This window comes from Coregonus clupeaformis, chromosome 12 (assembly GCF_020615455.1).
Source record: "Coregonus clupeaformis isolate EN_2021a chromosome 12, ASM2061545v1, whole genome shotgun sequence".
Classification (NCBI taxonomy): domain Eukaryota; kingdom Metazoa; phylum Chordata; class Actinopteri; order Salmoniformes; family Salmonidae; genus Coregonus; species Coregonus clupeaformis.
This window is the reverse complement of record NC_059203.1, coordinates 23,299,818-23,306,753: the sequence shown is the minus strand read 5'-3', so window position 1 is coordinate 23,306,753 and position 6,936 is coordinate 23,299,818. Positions and strand designations below refer to the sequence as shown.

Sequence of the window (6,936 nt, the reverse complement as noted above, 5' to 3'; positions counted from 1 at the left end):
GTGGTCAATTTACATTTACATTTTAGTCATTTAGCAGACGCTCTTAACCATTTACATTATCCAGAGCAATTTACAGTAGTGCATACATTTTCGCATTTGTTAGTACTGGTCCCCCGTGGGAATCGAACCCACAACCCTGGCGTTGCAAGTGCCATGCTCTACCAACTGAACCACACAGGACCACAGTACATTTTGTGACACAAAAATGTAAAGGAAGGGGGAAAGGTAAAAATGGCCCCACCAACTAGCCCTACACCTATATACCACTATTCCTTAAAAATTAAAATATTCCACTACTTTAACCCTAACTGATCCTACACCTGGCCGTCTGCCTGGGAGGGCTGGTCTCTTTCTTCAACACATCTTAACTCTTCTGCAGTAAAATCTCGTACACCCAAGTACTTCTCTGCAGCTGCCATCACAACATCTATTTTCTGTGATTTACGTTCCATTTCTGCTCTACAGTTGATAGCCATAGCAATGAATGCTAAGAAGCCAACCTTACTGAAGCACAAATTCACTCTGTACCCATCCCTTGACCTATCATCCTGTACTCTGTTCACTGCCTCAGCATATAACACCTTTCTTCTACTCTGACAGTGGCACCCTCAACCTGTCTCTCGCACTGGATACTTCTGATACCCAGCAACATGGGCACCCCCACAATTGACACCGTTTTTCCCACCGATACTACACATTAATTTGTCCGATGCCCTCCTGCACAATTCTCACATCTCTGAATCTCTGTCCTACACACTACTGCAACATGACTATAAGCTTGGCATCTGAAACACCTTAGTGGGTTCGGCACAAAAGCTCTCGTGGGATAACTGATATATCCTAACATGACTTTGTCAGGTAAAGACTCTGCTTTACAAGTTGAACAGACAGTGTCTTCTGAGATTCATCACGTTTGCCACCGGGTCTGCGTAGCACCAAACGGCGGGCGTCACAGACACAGGGAATCTTCCATTTCAGTTGCTCCACCTCAACACTTAACCGCCACCCCAGTAATCACTCCTTTCAAAGGTACCCTGCTCCGGAGAGCAAAGCAAGTCACAGTCCCCTGTATCTCAGTTAGTAGAGCATGGTGCTTGCAACGCCAGGGTTGTGGGTTCGTTTCCCACGGGGGGCCAGTATGAAAATGTATGCACTCACTAACTGTAAGTCGCTCTGGATAAGAGTGTCTGCTAAATGACTAAAATGTAAATGTAATGTAAATGTCTTGTCCCAAGGCAGCTACCTTCACCCAAACGATTTAACACTCAGCCTGATACTATAAAGGCAGAGATACACTTTCTCCAAACATTTCACTCCCACTGGGCCAGAATCATCCTTTGCATGACCATCGGGGCTCGGCTCAGGGGTCTTTGCCACCGCAGGTAATTCATCCTCACTCTCGTCAGGTTCAATTTCTGAGCTATTAGAGACACCAGAGTAAGGTTAGTACTGCCATTCTTCCTCAACACACATCTTCCCTCTGCACTCAGCTCTTCTCCTTATTCCTCGCTGTCCATTACCATGTCTATCCGTTCACCAAGCTCTTTCCGCACCTTGATCCACTACATTGTTTGCAGAACACACACTGATGTCCTTTCTCCAATACCCAACTTCTGTTCCTTAGCCCAATTTACTAGTCTAGGCAATCTCTGGCCTCTTCATGCTCGCAAGCAGTGGTGTAAAGTACTTACAGTTAGTAAAAAATACTTTAAAGTACTACTTAAGTAGTTTTTGGGGTATCTGTACTTTACTTTACTATTTATATTTTTGGCAACTTTTACTTCACTACATTCCTAAAGAAAATAATGTACTTTTTACTCCATACATTTTCCCTGACACCGAAAAGTACTCGTTACATTTTGACAGGAAAATGGTCCAATTCATGCACTTATCAACAGAACATCCCTGGTCATCCCTACTGCCTCTGATCTGGCAGACTCACTAAACACAAATGCTTCGTTTGTAAATTGTGTTGGAGTGTGCCTCTGGCTATCTGTAAATAAAAATATATATAAATAAAACAATTGTGCCATCTGGTGTGCTTAATATAAGGAATTTGAAATGATTTATACTTTTCTTTTGATACTTAAGTATATTTTAGCAATTCCATTTACTTTTGATACTTAAGTATATTTAAAACCAAATACTTTTAAACTTTTACTCAAGCAGTATTTGACTGGGTAACTTTCACTTTTACTTGAGTCATTTTCTATTAAGGTTACTTTACTTTTACTCAAGTATGACAATTGAGTACTTTTTCCACCACTGCTCGCAAGACAAACGACCAGACAGGTTTTTCTAGTCGATCACCAAACATTTCAGTAAAAACCCAACCAATGATAAAGCCTTGTGTTTTTTTTATTTGTTTCGTGCTGTTGACGGTAGGTGCACTTGATTCAGCTGCCCTAGCGCCGGGAAGAAAAAGTGTTCTCATTTTGTACCATTGCATGTGTCTGAAGGTAGAACTCCGCCTAGCCGGCAGGCCCAAAGAGCACCTACCGCTGAACAATCAGATAGCTCAGATCACCGTGTCTGCAGTTTCCTTGCGCAATAGACTGTAAAAAGATGCCTCGAACGCATAGAAAAGTTTATAATGTGAGATTTTGTTATCAGAAAGTTCATGTTTAATTTGTCATTCAGCACTGTCAACACTGTTCAACAGTGTTATAAGCTATAAAATGCTCGTTTCGATAAGCTTGCGTTATTATTTCCGGCTTGTGTCTTTTAATATCGAGGAATATTTAACTTTATCTGCTCATAGGAGTAACAACATGAATTGGTGCATGACGCAGAAGTGATGCAGTGCGACTTAAGTTTCGCCATCAGCTGGAAGACTGTGTCCCCTTTCCTCAGCAGAGGAAGAGATGAGGGACGGTGAGTCGGTAAAAAAAAAGTTATATATATTATGTCACTCAGCTGTGCCTGCTTAATTTGAGCTGGATCCTGCCGGAACAGGATCCGTCACCTCTCCGTTTTGGACTGTTTAGTTCTGGAACCTATTTGTCAGAATCCGGTAAATCTCGTGGCATAAAAAATAATTTTCACTTTTTGCAATGTAAAAATTATAATAGAAGCCATCAAAGTTAATTTGAGTTGCCTCTTCATTAATTCTCCTGCCCCCACCAAAAATGGTAATGTGAAAAAGTTGATTTTCAGCCTGGGCCTAATATTCTAAGAGTTAATTCGGGTTGGGCCCCGGGTTTATGGTTTGCGCAACATTGTAACCTATGTTTGAGACCAACGCTTGGCCTTGGCTGTGTTAGAAGCGCGGCAGTATCTCTCACATAACTAGAATGAGATTAACTTTCTATGATCTCTCTCCCTCTCTGCTCTGATAGACATGAGCCTGCAACTCTCATCTCTCCAGCGTTGCACTTCATCATTTATTACCTTATAGAATCATAGCCACACTTAGGGTTCTGAAGGAACTGCAGCACCCCTGATACATTTAAATACATTTGCCAAAATTATAGAATTACTGCTGTCTGTTCAGAAATAAATGAAATCATTCAAAATAGCCTACTACACCATAAGAAGAACTATAATTTATCCACAGAGGATCAATAGCTTTTTTTTTTTTATAGCCTAGCTGTGGATTGTAGCCCAATAACAAGGAATAGCCTACAGTCGGGAACGCGCTGCAAATCTGTCAGTTAGCAAACAGCATGCAGACAAAATAGGCCCTTCGCAATATTTCAAATACAATCGAGGGAAACACAGGTTGGAAAGCAAATGGTTCCTGCTGAAAAGTGAAAACTCTATGCTGTAGGCTACCAAAATATTTGATCAACTTCCAAATATTGTTTTACAAGAGAGAGAGAGAGAGAGAGAGAGAGAGGCTTTTGGCATGAGCGCATTGGCCATCACCAGTGAGTGAGATGCGCATCATTGGGTGAGTCAGTGAAATAAGTTAGTCCTAAATAAAAACTGTGTTTGTGACAAATCATTCACTAAACCCTAAACCTCAACTAAATCTTGTAATGAATAATGTGGAAATTGAGCAAGTTGTGGAGACTAAACTGCTTGGAGTAACCCTGCATTGTAAACTATATTGGTCAAAACATATTGATGCAACAGTAGTTAAGATGGGGAGAGGTCTGTCCGTAATAAAGTGCTGCTCTGCTTTCTTGACATTGCTATCAACAAAACAAGTCCTACAGGCCCTAGAGTTGTCGCAAATTAAAGTTGGCCCAGAACAGAGTAGCACGGCTGGCCCTTAAATGTACACAGAGAGCTAACATCAATGACATGCATGTCAATTTCTCCTGACTCAAAGTAGAGGAGAGATTGACTGCATCCCTACTTGTCTTTGTGAGAGGTATTGACATGTTGAAAGCACAGAGCTGTCTGTTCATACAGCTAACACACAGCTCAGACACCCATACATACCCCACAAGATAGGCCACCAGGGGTCTCTTCACAGTCCCCATGTCCAGAACAGACTCTGGGAAACACACAGTACTACATAGAGCCATGACTACATGGAACTCTATTCCACATCAAGTAACCCATGCAAGCAGTAAAATCTGATTAAAAAAAAAAAAAGATTAAACTACACATTATGGAACACCGCGGACTGTGAAGACACACACACAGGCACACACACACACACACACACACACACACACATACAGGCACACGCATGTACAGTACATTACAATATTGTTGAATGGTGGTATTATACATTTTGTAGTGTAGATATGTAGTGGTGTATTAATGTTATATGATGTACCTTTTGTTTGTTTTTGCCTTGGCAGCATCTAATTGGGATCCCTAATAAATACAAATACAAATCAGTGTGGCAGCCTGAGTAACATTCAAGTGATTGTTCAAGAGTTTGAGTTTATACCTTTTCCCTTTGTTAATTACCTTTGAATGTGTTATACTGAATGTAAGTTGTGTTCTCTTTACAATGTATCTGTCATTTGAGCATCTTTAGCCAACTAAGATTGAAATTAATAATGAATAATTCACAGCTTCAAAGCCATTCATACTGACCATATAAAAAGCCTAGTTAGGTGCCCAAAATTATTTATTTACTGAATATAGAGAGCAATAGTAATGGCGTCGTTTTGTATGAACTAACAAATGCTAACTTCGCCATGGCTCGTTGGCCAAAGCCTATGGGGAAATTAATGTGTTTATTTATTTTTTATTTTTTATTTAAAAAAAAACACAGGCTTAGGACATTTTATACGTTTTGTTCTCTGAGTTAATCTTCATCAGCTAACGTCACTTTTTGTGGCGTTTATCCCAAAACCCCATTCTTTCCCAAATCATTTACCCCGTAGGAATGAATGGCTGAACAAACCAGAGGTTTCGTTTCCAGTTTTTAGGTTGAGCATGACCAAAGACAGTACAGTATAAACTCTATGGCATTACAGTAATGTGACCCTGGCCTACCCATGCACCTTGACTTGCTGTTTCGTTAATGCGCCAGGTGTATAACTACAACAAGTTAGCAAGTCGGACATTTCCGAGTTTCCTAGTTCCGACTCCAACTTGAACGCGGCATCTATCCCACTCAACAGGCTGTATACGTCAGCTGCAACATAACAAGGGCCAGAAACAATGCCATCATGCATATGCAGGAAGCACACTTGCAGCACAGCTAGCTAGGCTACTAGAACTTGCGTAGTTGTATGCCGTATTATGTCCTACAGAAACCGGGATTCGTCTTCTACGTTTACGAACCGTCTTGCCTTTATTGGTTGAATTTAGCTAGCTAGCTAACAGATAGCATAACTATGCTTACGTTTGCTGGCTTGTGACTTTTGCATGCTAGGAGGAGAAACCCTCAGCTAACTGTTAAAATAGTGAAAATAGAATCGAGGACGAATTAATTCATAAGATCGGTGTTATTTGCTAGCTGTACGTAGCTAACTAGCAGCAAACTACGAGGGGAGAGCTAGCCAGCTGGTTAGCTCCCATGCTGCTCTATGCAGTAGCTGGCGGGCTAGATTATTAGCTAGTTTGCTAGCTAGCCATGACTTTTAGTTTTGGCCAGCATTTAGGCTTGCATGTTTTTGCAATTCCACGTTGTAAATGGCTGCTGTCAAAGTTGCAACTATAAGCTTGAATTGCGTTACTAAAGCACGAGTAGCTAGCTGACAAGATATTGTACGCAGTATAACAACACTGCTTTCAGATGTATAAGCCGAGAGCGGTCCTATGGTGTAATGGTTAGCACTCTGGACTTTGAATCCAGCGATCCGAGTTCAAATCTCGGTAGGACCTCGTCCTTTTGATAAAAAATATCCTTAGTCACACAATTTATAAATTGCCAATCTTATTAACAGTATAATTACTGGTGGTTATATCTCAGATATAAATGTGGATTTGTAGTCTCATATCAATACGTCTGCTCTGCTATCCCCATAAATAGTCTACCACCACAGGCCTATTACGAGTATTTTGATGGATCTAATAAAATCCCAACGAAATATCACAAGATTTCTCAGAGGGAATTGCAATAAAGCCAGACAGAACTCATTTTTTTACCCTTTTATTTACTCAATTTTCAACAAAAAAAATAGATTTTTTTTGTTCTTACACCATTTGTTAGGCCTATAAACTTTTTCAGACACTTCAAATATATTGTAACGACCCTGTATTGTGTTCTGTGTTCATGGATGTGTTATCGTTCTCATGGGTACTAGCAGGGGTTAAATATGCCAGGACAGATGGAAAGGTTGGGGGGTATGATGGGTAATCCCGCGGGATTTTGGGAATGATTAAATAGGGGGTTACGGTCTCATCTCTCTCTCTTCTGTTCGGGACCCTTGATTTGACATGTTCTATTTGTGTATGTTTGAGGTTTAGCGGCGTGGGTTGTGGCCTGAACAATAGCCCATTTAGGAATAAACCTGTGTTCTGCCTGTACACCTGGTGCCCGTCTCTCTTTTACTTTATGACCCAGCTGGGTCATTACATTGG

General features: G+C 40.8%; 1 non-coding gene across 1 annotated transcript; it reads left to right on the top strand.

The window, feature by feature from the left end:
* Positions 1-6,165: 6,165 nt before the first annotated feature.
* On the top strand, positions 6,166-6,237 carry trnaq-uug. The gene has a single exon. It is a non-coding gene; the product is annotated as a tRNA-Gln (tRNA).
* Positions 6,238-6,936: the final 699 nt, after the last annotated feature.